Below are 16,002 nucleotides of genomic sequence, written 5' to 3' on the forward strand. Positions count from 1 at the left end.
AGCATTGGCTAACAACAGCCAGCTCCCAGATTCTGCACCAGCCCAGCCCCTTAGAGAACCTTGTGATATGACATGGAGAATCACCACAATTTATGAACTCTGTGGGAGATCACGAACTCTCTGTGTCTCTCTTTGCCAAGTGGCAAACTCCATTTGGACAGTGCAGCCCCCTTGCCTTCTCTGTTGTCCTTTTAACTCCATCTTAGACTGAAATGCCAAGGGGTGGTGAAACAGGGCTGACAAGAGAGGGCTGTTAAATCTTAGAACACCTTGAGGCAAAAGGCTGCCTCCTACCCAGGAGAACTAGTTTGTCAGGGGAGAGGTCTGGACATGACACCTAGTAGGAGTCTGTGATCACCTGAGCCTGATCAGGAGGTCACATGACAGAGAATGGGACAGTTCTAAAAGGCCAGGAGCTGCTCCGCTCTGGGCTTTCAGTTATTTTCACTAGCTCAAGATGAGGGTAGCTGCTGCAGGAACCTGCTGAGGTGAGTGGAGCGCTGCTTACCTGAACACAGCTGGAATGGGAATGGTGAGCTAGGGTGAAGGGCATTGTAGTCAAGGTGTCTGTTGTTTTCTAAATGATCTGTGCTCTCTCTCTTCAGTAACGAGTATTAGGGGGTTAGACTCCTGTGCAAAGTCTGTCTGTGTTTGCTGGCTTTCCCTATTGCATGCCCCTGAAGAGAGAAACTGTACTCCAAAATCAGAGGGGTAGTCGTGTTAGGCTGGATCTGCAAAAGCAGCAGAGAGTCCTGTGGCACCTTATAGACTAACAGACGTATTGGAGTATGAGCTTTCATGGGTGAATACCCACTTCATCGGATGCATGTACTCCAGAAGGCTCACACCTTTAATGGGATTGTGGGGGATGTGTGAGGGCTGCTGGGGAGGCTTGGAGGAGATGGCACTAGTTTCAGGGCCTAGGCTTGTGGCACCTGCAGCCATACGTACGTTACGCCAGGTGCGTACCACTGACAGTGGTGGGGAGGGGCTGAGCCGGCCACCCCGCTGCCCGCTCAGGTTTGGCCCTTCCAGCCCTCTGTCATGATGAGGGGCTGGTAGGGCCAGAAGTGAGTGAGTGTCATCCTGGCCTGGTGCATGGGAGCGGTTACAGTGCCCCTCAGGTGTGGGTCCAGAGCCCCTCCCCTGTGAGGGAGGGTCCATGAGGCCAAATCTCTATGGACCTGTGACACCATAAGCCTGGGGGTTATAATGACAAATCTCACTCAAGTCTAGACTTGGCCCTCATCACACCAGGTTTAGCCCTACCGGCCTTCTGAGTGGCCAGTGCTGGTCCAGATCCTACACCAGGGCTACCCCTGGGGGCCTGCTGGCACTGCCCTGATTCCAGCAGCCCATGTCCCCTCTCAGGGATGAGGAGTGACACTGCATCTGGCTGGTGGGCTGGAAGGCTGGAGATAAGCCTGGCACAGGGTCGGTGGTGAGGCGCTGGGGCCAGTGGCTGTGGCAGGGCTGGTTCCACGGGGATTGATGGTGAGTGCCAGGGGACAAATGTCTGGGGATGCCCCAGGCCTGGTCGGGGTTGGATTGTGGGGGGTCTCCGCTGCCAAGAGGGGTGGACATGAGGTCTTCACTTCGAGTGTGTCTTGAGGCTCAAAGCCAGGGACGGTGCGTAGACTTTGCCCAGCCCCACGAGCGAAGGTCACATGAGATTCAGTATTTGGATCCCTTTGCAACAGTCTGGTGAGTGTGAAACTGAATAGTTTATTTCTTTGTTTTTCAGCAAACAACATCACATAATTGTTTATTATTTAGGCATCTTGTTCTACCCAAGACACACATCCCACTGCAAGTTCAAGCCTCAGAAACCTTACCATCTATCACAGATTTTGTATTTTGCTAGTGGATATCTGCTGAGAGGTGCTAAGGCCTGCAAGCGGGGGTGCCTTTGATCCAAAGCCAATCACAGACATCATTAAAGTGAGTGGGGGCGCCAAGCACACTCTGTCATGCTGATCAGAAGGAGCAATAGGACCCTTTAAGTCAGGGGTAATCAATTATTTTTTTTGTTATGGTCCAAATTTTTTGATCAAGGTATAGTCAAGTTCCAGACTCCAGAGAAAATAATACAAAACTAATGATGATCATAAGTTTTTGCGGTCCATTGAAAAGCATCTGGACGTCCAGATTTGGCCCATAGTCCGCCTATTGATTACCTCTGCTTTATGTAGTAAAAACAGCTGCAGACCATCACGGCTGCCGCTGGAAGCGCTAAGCCAAATGTCAAGTCAGAGCTGAGACACGTGGGCTAAGGAATTTTTCCTGGTTGGTGGGGTGTCTGTGTGGGAGGCAGAAAGTCAGGAGAAAAAGTTGAGTGTGACTCTGAGAGCACACAGAGAGAGGGCTACTTGGGCACAGAAGCTTGCTATAGGAGCAAATGTGGGGATTTCTGAGCATGGCAACTGCCTCCCATTGTTTGTTTCCACTGTGTTCAGGGACTTTGTGTCCAATTTTAGTGAATAAACAAAATGACACCAAAGAACATACCTGACTCATATCATCAATTTCTCATCCTAAGGGGAAGGCAGGGAACCCTACAGGGCCCCAGACATTGGCTAAACTGCTTGGACCATAGGGGCAATAATATTTTGCAGGCTGCCTCCTCCCCCCTCCCCTCCCCTCCCCTCCCCTCCCCGAATCATCTGCCACTAATATAAAAAAATACTAAAGTGTCACTCAGCAAAATATCAGCTCTTTCTTAAGAATGTGAGTTTCACTTCTTTAACAGACTTGAGCCAATTCTACACTTAAAGGTTTTGCCAGTTTAATTATGTCAGTTAGAGGTGTGATTTTTTTTTTTAATTTTGGCAACACAGCTATGTCAGTAAAAGCCCTAGACGACACACACTCATACCAATAAAAAAGTCCTTTTGCCAGTGTAGCTTATTTCATTCAGAGAACTGGTCTAATCTACACCAGCAATAAGAATTTTTGCAGGTGCAAGCTGCATCTACATTAGAAGGGTAGGGCAGTATACTTACCTTTTAAAAGTAGACCATGCCTCAGAGATTCCTCGAACGTCACAGCTTCAGTTTTGATGTTTGTAATAAAATAAAATCAATCATAATGATACGTACTAGTTATACAGTGCTTGAAATGTTCAAAGCACTGTACAGACATTAACTTGTTAAATGGAACCAGGATCTAAAGCACTACTGGTTTGAATTCTGTTAAACTTCCAGCCACGCTCAATTTAATTCTCAATAGATTAAAATTTCATTTTCTTTGCACTATAGAAAATTTATAATATTTTAGTTTAAGAACTAAAAATAATAAAAATCAGGGGCAAAATTCTCTGCTGGCATAACTCCATTGACTTCACCAGTCGGTGAGAGAAACAACATCAAATGTTAGTAGAAAGGTAAAATGAATTGTACAAAAACAGCACTTCAGTATCAGTGCACAGTTATTTTGGGGTCAGAATCCACTTATATAGCTGTATTGGTATAAAGCACACAAACTCAGAGTGGTGCTCTGTCCCCCTCTAGTGGTGGCTGAGCCAAAGATAGAGGTTGAGGAGCCAGCTACAACATCAGCTGATCGAGATGGGTCTTTAGCTCAGGCAGTAGAGACTCATGTTTTGAGAACCCAGGTTTGATCTCCACAGCTGAGGACTCGCCCACTGGCACAGTGTTACATAACATCTTCAATTCTGCTATTAATGAATCTGGTTTTGCCACAGCCAAATTTCTTTGGGAACCCAACAATGTTGGTGGAGGAGTTGGGATCAAGCACTTTTGCACAATCATGTGCATCCACAAGGGGTTTGTTTGTTCCTGGAAATGGGACTATATGAGGTCCTATGCGAGTTACCACATGTAACTTTTTTCCCTGCCAACATGGTTAGAACTCAATGTCAAGCAGAAAGCAGCTTCAGAATGACCACGGGCATTCAGAGCAACTCCACTCTATTCTTTTCTGTTCAGATTCTGCCTCCACAGCCAGCACCATATTATCAGAGCACTAGCATGTGTGTCCAACACTGATGACCAATTTGCAGACTCACACAAAATTCTAGCAGGCTACTGTTGGTTGGAGAAACTCTCCCAGCTGGGGAGAGGCTAGGAATGTACTATTTGAATATAGAGAAGAGTGCAGGAAGAGATAAAGGTGGTGGGAGAAGGGGGTCCTCTCTACAGTCCCTCTCTGGGATTAGGGAGGCAAACTGCCTCGAGCAGAAGGTCGGGCATGGGCAGCCAGAAAGAGTTGCCAGAATCTTTTGAAGAAGATACAAAGCCAGAATGGGGATGGGTTATAATTGTTGAGGACTATAACAAAACCCCAGGATAGGAAGGACTCTTTGATCTCTTCACTTCTCAGGGGATTACGTTGGTGAGGAGGGAAAGCCAGTAGTCCTCCAGTAGGAACAAGAGAGGCATAAGGCTTGTGTCTGGATGAACAGCCAGCAATGAGAATTCCCATGAGACTCTCTGAAGTTGTGAGTGGGATGGAATTTGGGATGGAACTGGAACCCTGTAAACCAATAGGGGAGCCCCAGGATCAATGTTCTGTTGAAAGAGTGGTCTGTAGTGGTTTGTGAGACTGGAGGGGAGCCTTTGACTTGTGGACACAATCCCTTCTTGACTTCAAGTCTATGGGGCAGCTCCTCAGCTGGTGTAAATAGTTATACACCTCTACCTCGATATAACACTGTCCTTGGGAGCCAAAAAAATCGTACCCCGTTATAGGTGAAACTGTGTTATATTGAACTTGATTTGATCCGCTGGAGAGCACAGCCCTGCCCCCTCTGCCCCGGAGCACTGCTTTACCATGTTCTATCCGAATTCGTGTTATATCGGGTGGCGTTATAACAGGGTAGAGGTGTAATTCCATTATAATTATAGTTCCACCTCATCCCTTTGTCTTGAATAGTTAATCTGTTCACAGCAGAAATTGTTGTCTTATTAGATGTGCGCACAATGCTTAGCAGAGTGGGGTCCCGTATGCATTCGGGGCCTCAAGGCAGTACCGTAACACGCGTGATGGATAATAACCATGCGTTTGCAGTACATTTGCAACACTGAGCAAAAGGACAGAAGCCCTGCAACCAGTTTTTATAGCTGTTACTTGCCTACACTTTCGCCGTAATAGTGTGCTTATGCTTTGCACCCCCACTCCCATTCTGGTATAATGGGCCTTTCTTTGTTTTATAGCTCTCGGAAACATTCATTTTAACGAGAGCTGAATTTCGGTGTGTAGATGATTCCCCGGGGGCCTTTTTCTTTTCGTTCTCATCCAGACACCCCAAAGAACAACAAAAAAAAAAGCTATAAAATGCCCTAATAGGACTGTCAGCACTGTGTCTTACCAGAAGCCTTGCATAGTACTGGTATTTTGCTTAACAAATAAAGCATTTTACTAGTGAGTGAGAGAGAGCAGAAATCCCCGCTGGGTTTGCAGGCTTCAGGAAGCAAGGAGCCCTTCCCAAGCCAAGTATGCTAATTTCACCTTTGGAGAACAATTTCTTTTTTTATGCCCGTTTTGGTTAGGGTAGATACAGCAATAAAACCTGGGATTTATTTCGCATCTGATGAGCTCGGGACGTCAGTTTAAAGCTGTTTTGAAAAAAGCCGGAGGAAAATAGAGCATTTGTGTTTGTTAAAGGGATGCCATCAAGATGAAAAACACTTTTTTTTAAATTATTTTTTAACCTGGATCCCTGGTAACATTTTAATTACTGGCACTGAAATAATTGCAAAAATCTGTTCTCCTTTTCACCAGGACTATGTCTACGCTGCACAGTTAACCCAGGAGATTTGCTGAGAACCCAGTTTCACCCTGCCTGGGTGTAAACATCCCCACTGCAAAGCCATTCCTGCATTACTGTGTCCTTGGAACCATTAGGAATGGGACAGATAATAAACCAGAAAATATCATAATACCACTATATAAATTCATGGTACGCCCACACCTTGATTACTGTGTGCAGATCTGGTCACCTCACCTCAAAAAAGATATATTAGAAATGGAGAAAGAACAGAGAAGGGTAACAAAAATGACTGAGTATGGAACAGCTACTGTAGGAGGAGAGACTAAAAAGACTGGGACTGTTCATCTGGGAAAAGCAACTAAAAGGGGGACTTGACTGGCGTAGAGAAAGTGAATAAGGAAGTGTTGTGTTATGTGAAGGAGTAAATAAGAGTCAGGGTCACGCCATGAAATTAACAGGCAAACAAACAAAATAAACAAAAGGAAGTATTTCTTCACACAATGCACAGTCAACCTGTGGAACTCATTGCCAGGGGATGTTGTGAAGGCCAAAACTATAACTGGATTCAAAAAAGAACTAGATAAGTTCCTAGAGGACAGGTCCATCAATGGTTATTAGCCAAGATGGCCAGTGGTGCAACCCCGTGCTCTGTGGGTGTCCCTCAGCTTCTGACTACCAGATGCTGGGACTGGAGATGTGAGGTGGATCACTCAACAATTCCCCGGTTCTGTTCATTCCCTTTGAAGCATCTGGCATTGGCCACTGTCAGAAGACAGGATCCTGGGCTAGATGGACCATTGGTCTGACCCAGTGTGGCCGTTCTTATCCAAACACCAGTTTGGGAGCTCTCTGAGCTCTGAATGTTGTGTGTACACACCCATTTCTAAGGGATCTTCCTAATCTTTATCACTGGCTCATCCAAAACTGCAGATGCAAGCTGTGCAATAGGGCTTTGGGTTGTCTACATGTGGATCTCAAATTTGGTGGCTTGAGCGTCTCTTGAAAAACAAAACAAGAAATACTCTAGTAACATTCTAACAAACAAAACCTTTTAGGACCTCCCACTCAGGTAGTGTCAACTGGCATCATTCCATTCACCCCAGCTCAGGATCTGGCTGCCAGCCCGGGTTCAGTGAGGATAACAGGGAGGATTCTTTTACACCTCTGCCTTACAGTGGGTGAACCCTAAGCCAGATCCATTCCTAGTCTCTAGCGAAACAGGCATGTCGGGGTGGGGTCAGAAACCGGGAGGAGGTAGGTGGGGCAGAGGTAGGTGGACAAGTGGGCTGGGGGGGAAACCAGAGTGCACTGCAAAACAGGTAGCCTCTGCTTCCCAGAGGGCGATAAGTAGAGTGTAAATTAGGGGAACTCAGAGTGTCTACACACCAAAGAAACCACCGCAACAGCGAGTCTCTGAGCTGTGGAGCTAAAAACAATGCTGGAGCCCAGGCTCTGAGACCCTCCTCTCTTGCCAGGTTTCAGATCCCAGGCTTCAGACCGAGTGCCTACATGGCTATTTTAGCTCTGCAGTGTGAGCCTGAGTCAGTCGACCTGGGCATTGTGTCTCAGGGCTGTGGGTCTTTTTTTGCTGTACAGCACCCGAGGCTGATAAAGGCTAACCTGTTAACTCTGTGATGCCTGACCACGGCCGAAAGGTCAGGAAAATAACCATTGGGGAGCTGGCCAAAAACTGAGGGCAGTCAGTTTTTATTTTGTGCCCTAAAATCCCTCTCTTTATATCTCAGATTCCCACTGAAGTCAATGAGAGTCTTAGGTGTAGCAGGAAAGTCGGATTGGACACTATATGGTGAACCAACTATCCCTCAAGTCCACCCATCCCGCTAAACAACACAAACAAATCACTGAACCGGGAAATCCCAGCGAATGTAAGTTGTCTGTTCTTTTCCTTGCCCTGTGGGGATAAAGAACAGAGCAGCGGAATTGTTGCTGCCAGCTGGCAATGAAGTCTAAGGGCCTGATTCTCCTCTCACACTGCTGTAAATCAGGAGTGAGTCCTTTGAAGTCAATGTAGTTATGCCAGGGTGAAAGCAGTGTCAGAGAGTGTAATAGTTACTCACGTCCTATAGAACTGTCACTAGAGTAGATGAAAGGTCACTGCTCAGATGAGAACTGCTTTTTAGATTACAAAGGCCCCATTGATCTCTGGCATTTATATGACCAGGGAGCTGCCTAGCAGTGCTGGAAGTTTCCCCTCCCCACTGAGCGCTTTACAAATGTCCCATCTTGCAGCTGAATTTTCACCCTGTAAACTTGATACTTTAGATCCTAGAATATGGGTGGGGCTTTAATTCTTTCCAAGCCTGTCTCTGCTTTCATCAGGAAGACAAAACAATCCTCTGGCCCGCATGTTCACCAGGGAAATTCAATCTGGCTTAGATGGCAAGAGCCTGGGAGGACGTGTATAGAATCTGAGCCATTTCAGGAGGTCGGAAAAGCAAAAGGAAGTGTGTCCATATCAGAGGATCCAGAGCGGGACGGAGGCAGACTGAAGCCAGGAAGATAGTGTCTTGCATAAAAGTAGTTAGTTCGGGAAGCAACTCTCTCTCGCTGATGCTATTTATAGAGAGGTTCATTTAGTGCATGTCTTCACTCCAGTTAACCCAAGCGCTTACCTGGATTTTAGCCCAACCCCTCGCCCCCACCCTCCACACACAAAACCTCTGACCTGACTTAAGCCCAAACTAGCATGTTTGGCTGGGGACGTGGGTTAGAGCCTGAGCTTTGGTTTAACTCAGGCTAGAGCCCGGCCCCTTAACTGTGAGGATGCAGGCTAAATCACCCATGTGCGGATAGTCCTCCAGTGCCCTTCCCACAATTCCCCCTGAAGGGTAGACAAGTTCTCCCACAGCTGACCCTAAAGCAGCTCAGCACAGACTACCTTTGGATATGCCCCAGACACACACACACACACGAGTGCAGAAACAGTGAGGACACAGTAACATTGATTGTCTCCACTGCGGAGCACTATCACACCCAACTAGAGTAATGGGTGCTCAGACCAAGGGCCAGTTACCGGGGTTAGCTGCCATGAAGACATACCCTTTGTATAAGAGGGCATCAGGAAGCAGCAGAGACAGACACAGGAAAGTTGGGGGTGATCGTTTTTCCTGTGCTATGAAAGGAGACGGGGCTGTATGTTTGTACAGCACCAAGCACTCGGTTGGTGCTGAAACAACCACAAAATGCTTAATCCCCAGCTGTGGTCTCCAAGAAAGTAGACCTCCTTTAATACCTGCTTCAGAGTCCAGGATGTCTTCCCACTGGGTGCACAGGTGACCTAACCCCAAAATGAAATGACCTTTGACCCTTCTGCTTATTTAGGCAAATCAAGGGTCCCTTTACTGAAATGACACTAGCAAATGTCTCATGAGAAGCCATGTTCAAAGAGGGCTGCAGACCAATTTCCTGTGGAAACTTGGATGCCCTCAGAGACCCCTCCAGACTGTGGCAGATGAAGGATGGATCCCACTGATTCATGGATCAGAGTCCTGACTGGTGGAAGATGAGTGTTGGGTCCAAAAAAATATAGATCCCCAGATCCATTAAATCACCTAGGGAGCCCCACCTCAGGAGAAGGTGGGGCTAGGAGACCCAGGAGGTAGAATACAGGTGAGGGTGGGGTGTGGCTGGTGTCAGCTGCTTTCTGTTTCCTCTTGTGTTAGAATGTAGGTCCCTTCAGTGCTCTGCATTATAGTCCGTGATCTGAAACCGTCCCATCCTGCTACACCAGCTTCAAACTCACTGTCATAAACAGTTAGTTAAGGGTTAAGGTTTTTGTCTACCTGTAAAGGGTTAAGAAGCAGTACCTGTGGACACCTGACCAGAGGACCAATGAGGGACAAGATTATTTTCAAATCCATGTGGAGGGAAGTTTTTTTTCCCTGTTCTTTGTTTTCTTAGAGAGTCTCTCTTGGGAATTAAGAGAGTCCAGACATCTTAATCAAGTCCTCCCAGGTTTCTACAATAAATTCTCCTATTCAAGCTAGTGAGTATTAGCAAGGAACTAGTATCCTTATACTTTTATTTCTGTATTTGCAATTCTGTGTTTTGCTATAGAATTTCTTTAAGTCTGTACTGTGATTGCTTTTACTGAGAAAGAAGGGAGGGGGAATTCTCTCCAGAGATTGATAAGTTTAGACCCTGTATATTGTTCCAATTTGGTTACAGTGACAGTGACTTTTCTTTTCATTCTTTAATAAATTCTTTTCTATTAAGGACTTGCTTGATCTTTCTTTGGGTGAATTTTCAGGGAAAGGGGAGGAGGAGGTATCCCTCTATAGTTAAATCCCGGTGTCTCTCCTAGGAAAAGGGAGGGGGGAGGAAGCAGGGGGGAATGGTTTATTTCTCCTGGGTGTAAGAGCTCCATGGATTTGGGGCTCTTGGAATCCCCTAGAATTTTGGGGAAGGACTGTGTCTCAATCCACATACCTGATTGAGTGGTGGCAGCTTTTACTAGATCTAAACTAGGATTTTAGTTTAGAGGGAAACCAGTGCAGGTCCCCACATTGGAACCCAACAGCTCTAAGTGGGGGTGAGACCTATGACACTCACGGTGCACCCAGTGACAAGAAGGCAGTGCATACAGCAGCAGGGCAAGCACCCAGCCAGCTGAATGCATTCGAGAATCATGATGTGAAATAGTGCAACTTCCAAACACATCACCTACAATGAAAATACGGTACCTATGGCCCAGCGGTCAGGATCATGATTAACTGCTTCATGAAGCTGGTTGAAAAATGATGGGTTTCCCATGGAAAATGTCAAAATAATGTTCATTTCACTGATTCAGGGCATTAAAATTTTGTGCATTAACATTTTTTCCGGAATTTGTATAGAAAATTTGAGGGTTGGAAAAAATTTTCTGGGTTTTTAAAATTTTCTTTATTTCCTTTTTTTATTCCCTATTTGCGCCCGCCCCCCCATTTTTTCCCACTGACAAGGCAGAAGGGACAAAAGGATGGGGGAAAAAAACAACACATTTTTGCTTGAAACATTTGAGAGGAAAATCTGAAAATGCTCAGTTTTGATAAAACAGCCATTTTCAACTCAAGAATTATTTAGAGCTAAAAAATTCCAACCACCTTTGCCTGTTCTCTTTGTTTCTCTGTACCTCAGTGTTCTCATCTGTAACATGGGATGATGATACTGAATGATCAGATGGGCCAAAGGTCTCTTCGTTTTGCTGCTGGGTCATCTGTGCAGCAGCCTGGGACCTTGGTGCTTTGAGGGCTGTGGATAAAAAGTGCTAGGTAAGAACTAGGTATTATTACCTTTGGAACTGGTGGCTAAACTGAACAAGAGCTCCCCTTGCCTGGACCACCCTGGCAGACCCTTCTCCTTGCCTTTCTCTGGAGGCCCTTGTCTTCCCCAGTCTGCGCCATGAGAAGCAATAAAGAGAATGAATCCCATAATGCTGGACTGTTGCTAGGAAAATTTATGTTAGCGTCAGAGAGCAAAACACTGTTCAGCAATGGCAGAGAAAATAAACCTCGAAGAAAGGAACATAGAGGATGGGTTTTTTGTCTCTGCTACATCATCCGAGGAATGAGTGCACTCCTCTAAACGTGCATCTGTCTGACAGGGACTGCTCTGCAATTGCATTTGCCTGGCTGGGGAGACAGCCCTTTGCAAATACCTTTTTGTCTCCGAAATTGCTTACAGCGGTTGATAAGTCCCTTAATCTCCTGTTTAAAGGATCACAGCGTATATATTCCACACATGTTCGACAACAATCCTGCTCTTCTGAAGTGCTAGTTTGTCATTCAGATCCCGGCGTTTGTGGTAATACAAAGGGGCAGGAATGATCTAGGCTGTGGAAATGCAAATGAGCTTAATTGAAACATTTGGTTATAGGGCACATCAGACCAGATATTGCAAGACTCCAATGGCTTGATTATTATTTTCAAAATAGGTGGTTTCATATCATTTTATCCTCTTAATTATTTGCGCCTCTGAGTTACCGATAGGGGAGGCAGTAGGGAATACAACACCAGGTTTCTCTACCACAATGAATTATTCACTCACACTTCTGCACAGCAGTGGATTGTCAACCAATTTAATGCAAACAGCTGGAACATGTATATTCTCAAAAATAGTGTGCTCTGTAGAGACAGGGAATTTAGACTCCTGAGTTCTATTCCCATCTCTGCCACTGACTCAGTATGTAACCTTGGGCAGTCACTTAAACACTCTGAAAGGCATTTCACTCATCTCTAAAATGGGAATAATGCACCCGGTACAAAAAGGAGTTTTTAGCCTGATTATCAATATGGCACTTTGAGATCTTCAGATGAAACATGCTGTGGCAGTACCACCTATTATTACTGGAAAGGTCCTTGCTGCAGATCTAGAAAGTGAATTTCATGTTTGTGAGGAAGGCAAAAATTTGGGGCCTGAGCCAACGCCCAATTGAAGTTAATGGAAAATCACCCATTAACTTCAGTGACCTTTGGCTTGGGTTCTTCAAGAGGAAAGCTGGTATCATCATTAAAGTACAGGACTGAGAATCAAGGGAGATGGGTTCTAGTCCAAGGTCTGCTAGAGGCTACTGACCTGATTGGAAGTCCATTGATGTCCATAGGAAGACTTCACTGGTTTGGATTGGCCCATATGGCCAGCACTCGTAAGTGGGGCCAGATTTTTCCAAAGAGCTCAGCTTCTATTCAGGCACCAGAGTAAGTGGCCAAACTTTGAAGAGGTCAGCAGATTGGAGACGTGTTGGGTGCTGAGACCTTCTGCAAAACTGGCCAAATGTATCACCATGGGAGCTGCTTGGGGTAAGCACCTAGTTCCATTTGTGAGTTCTTGCTCAATTCACCTAATTGGTCTTTGCCTCCATTACCTCATCTGATATTTGGACTTTGGATAGAAGTTTGGAGGCATCTGTACTTGACACTGAACTTAAAAAAAAAAAGTAGGGTAAAAGGAAGTGCTCACATCAGTATCATTTACAAAGGACTGGCTTCCTGTGGTTCTCACTAAGTTTGAACTAATAGCAGAGAAGTCAGATGAGTTCAGTGGCCTAAGAATTGTTTCCAAATCACTGTCCTTGTGCTTCATGATGTCCTGCCATAACATCAAGTGTTCACCTAAAAACCTCTCTTTGGACCATTACCTTGTGGTGGTGGAGAGGCTTGTGACCCTCAGAATTATGTCATTTGGAGTCTTGTACTCCTGGTGGGGCCACTCTCGGTGAACCGTTCTGGGGTGCACTTCCAGACGAAACACGGTCCAAACTTCTCAAGACCCCAGTGGCAGAAGAGGCATATTCGAGAACTGTCAGTTTTCTGAGGCTGCCAAAGCAGATGAGGGCTGCAGCAGGACGGAGGCCTCTGGTTGTCTGCCACTGGGCCCAGGGCTCTTTCCTGTCAAGTTTTGTGCAGTTGCTGCCTCTGTACCAGCTCCTCCAGGTTAAAAGATTTCATGTGTCGGTCCCAGCCAAGGGAGTTAACATCTACTACTAACAAAGTCCTGCAGCAATGGATGAATTCTGGTAGGGACGGGAGCAGTGGTCTCTGGGAGTCCCTAGTCACAAAACTGTACGTAGCCACTGGCTGTGTGTTGGTCGACTTGCGCTTGGATTTGTGAGACAAAGCACATTTTGGCACAAAGACGTTATAAGAAGAACATAAGGATGGTCAGACTGGGTTAGACCAAAGGCCCATCTAACCCAGTATCCTGTCTTCCGACTGTGACCAATGCCAGGTGCCCCAGAAGGAATGAACAGAGCAGTTAATCATCAAGTGATCCATCCCCTGTCCCCCATTCCCAGCTTCTAGCAATCAGAGGCTAGGGACACCATCCCTGCCCATCCTGGCTAATAGCCATTGATGGACCTACCCTCCATGCACTGATCTGGTTCTTTAACCCCTGTTATAGTCTTCACCTTCATAACATGCTCTGGCAGGGAGTTCCACAAGTTGACTGTGCACTGCGTGAAGAAATACTTCCTTGTGTTTGTTTTAAACCGTCTGCCTATGAATTTCATCTGGTGACCCCTAGTTCTTGTGTTATGAGGAGTAAATAACACTTCCTTATTTACTTTCTCCACACCAGCCATGATTTTATAGACCTCTGCCATAGTCATCTCTTTTCCAAGCTGAAAAGTCCCAGTCTTCTTAATCACTCCTCAGATGGCAGCCGTTCCATGCCCCTCATCATTTTTGTTGCCCTTTTCTGAATCCTTTCCAATTCCAACATGTTCTTTTTGAGATGGGGAAACCACATCTGCATGCAGTATTCAAATATGGGTGCACCATGGGTTTATATAAAAGCAACATGATATTTTCTGTCTTATTATCTATCCCTTTCTTAATGATTCCCAACATTCTGTTCGCTTTTTTGACTGCTGCAGCACATTGAGCGGATGTTTTCAGAGAACTATCCACAATGACTCCAAGATCTTTCTTGAGTGGTAACTGCTAATTTAGACCCCATAATTTTATATGCATAGTTGAGATTACGTTTTCCAATGTGCATTACTTTGCATCTATCAACAATGAATTTCATCTGCCATTTTGTTGCCCTGTCACCCAGTTTTGTGCAATCTTTTTGGGATCCTGAAAAGGGTTTCTCAGTTGCCACATCTGCTCATCCTGAATGGGGAAGGGGTGAGAAAAGGTGTCCTCATCACAACATAGGAAAGCAGGATCAAGGCTAACAGAAAGGATGCACCTCAGCTCACCAGTTTGCATTATAATGTCCACAGAGATGTGTTTTCTAACATATCAGCACCATCATGACCACTCCACATGCTTTATTCAGTCACTCTAAATTTGTGGGATACAGCAAGACTTATTCACTCTTCACACATGAGCTAGTCTATGTCTATCTCTTGTGTCTACACTGTGGACACAAGTGTCAATCTTTGTCTGCTAAGGATGGCTCTGTGATTTTAAAAAAAGATGGTTCCTGAAAAGCTCATTAAACCAGATTCTCTTTGCTCAAGAGATCATTAACAGCTCAAGATTGCCTGTGGCTTGGAAGGGAAGAGTTCGTGGCCATAAATCCACCTCACAAGGGACCAAATTAATGATTTTGGATGTCAGGCTGGTCTAGGGATGTGGGGTGAGAGTCACAAACCCTGGGTGAGGCATCTTTGCTTGTTTAAAAAAATCACTGCTATAAAACTTCCTTGGCATTCTTAAAAACAGATAAAATATTTCAGATCTTTAAAAAAAAATCTTCATTTTTGGATTCTTACACATTAGAGCCTTTCTTCATAACCCAACACAACCATTTAAAACAAAATACTGGGCCCAATTCTTGTTTACGCCAATGTCCTTCTGCACCACTTTAGCCATGAAAATTGGCCTTAAAGTGGGTAGACATGGTCCCCGTCTCGGCAAAGGGTTTCCACTGCAACTGTAGTGCTGGTGTCAGGGCTCTAGAATCATAGTCCATCAGGGTTGGAAGGGACCTCAGGAGGTATCTAGCCCAACCCCATGCTCAAAGCAGGGCCAGTCCCCAACTAAATCATCCCAGCCAGGGCTTTGTCAAGCGGGGCCTTAAAAACCTCATGATGGCTTTGCTCCCTGCCCCCTGTGAAGGGGCAGATTGGAGTCACATCAGGAGTGTGATCAGATCACAGGACACTATGGCTATTCTGTGCTTCCCAGGGCCTCTGGAGGTCAGAAATATAGAGCAGCTTGAAATGTTTTGGGTGAATCTTGTGTGTGTGTGTGTGTGTGTGTGTGTGTGTGTGTGTGTGTGTGTGTGTGTGTGTAAAATGGCTTTTCAACCAAAACCAATTCGGCAGAATATGTTCATTTTGGTCTCCATATTTGAGAACAAAAGCCCAATACACTTTGCAGTAATTTTTGGTTTTCAGTAAAAAAAATAAAAATGGATTACAATGTTCACAGATGTCACTTCTGCTTTTTTTTTTTTCCTGAAAACAGTTTTTGGAAACGAAATTTTTCAGATTTTCTTTTCTTTTTGTCTGATTTTCTTTCAAGAAACTAACAAAAAATAAAAAGAAATCCACTATTCCCAACAACTATTGACCATTTCTCTAGCTCTATCTAATAAAAAAAGAAAAGCTCAAGTGCTTGTCAAACTTTTATGCAAATGTCTGGGATTCAAAAATAGGACCTGCAATCACGTGATCAGACTTTTTGGCAAGACTTCCTGAACCCATCCTGATTTCAGGCAGTCCCGAAGCCCAGTTATAACAGCTCTTAGAGTTTCATCTGTTCTCTTGTCATACTTAGATGGCTCCTAGGGACAGGGACCATCTTTTGGTTCTGTGT

The 16,002-nt window shown here is 45.3% G+C and overlaps 1 long non-coding RNA gene across 1 annotated transcript; it reads left to right on the top strand.

The window, feature by feature from the left end:
• Nucleotides 1–1,243: 1,243 nt before the first annotated feature.
• Nucleotides 1,244–9,494, top strand: LOC120369315. Its single transcript, XR_005583064.1, has 4 exons — nt 1,244–1,941; nt 5,743–5,920; nt 7,477–7,617; nt 9,415–9,494. It is a non-coding gene; the product is annotated as an uncharacterized LOC120369315 (long non-coding RNA).
• The last annotated feature ends 6,508 nt before the right edge of the window (nt 9,495–16,002 follow it).

This window comes from Mauremys reevesii, linkage group 7 (assembly GCF_016161935.1).
Source record: "Mauremys reevesii isolate NIE-2019 linkage group 7, ASM1616193v1, whole genome shotgun sequence".
Taxonomy (NCBI): Eukaryota; Metazoa; Chordata; order Testudines; family Geoemydidae; genus Mauremys; species Mauremys reevesii.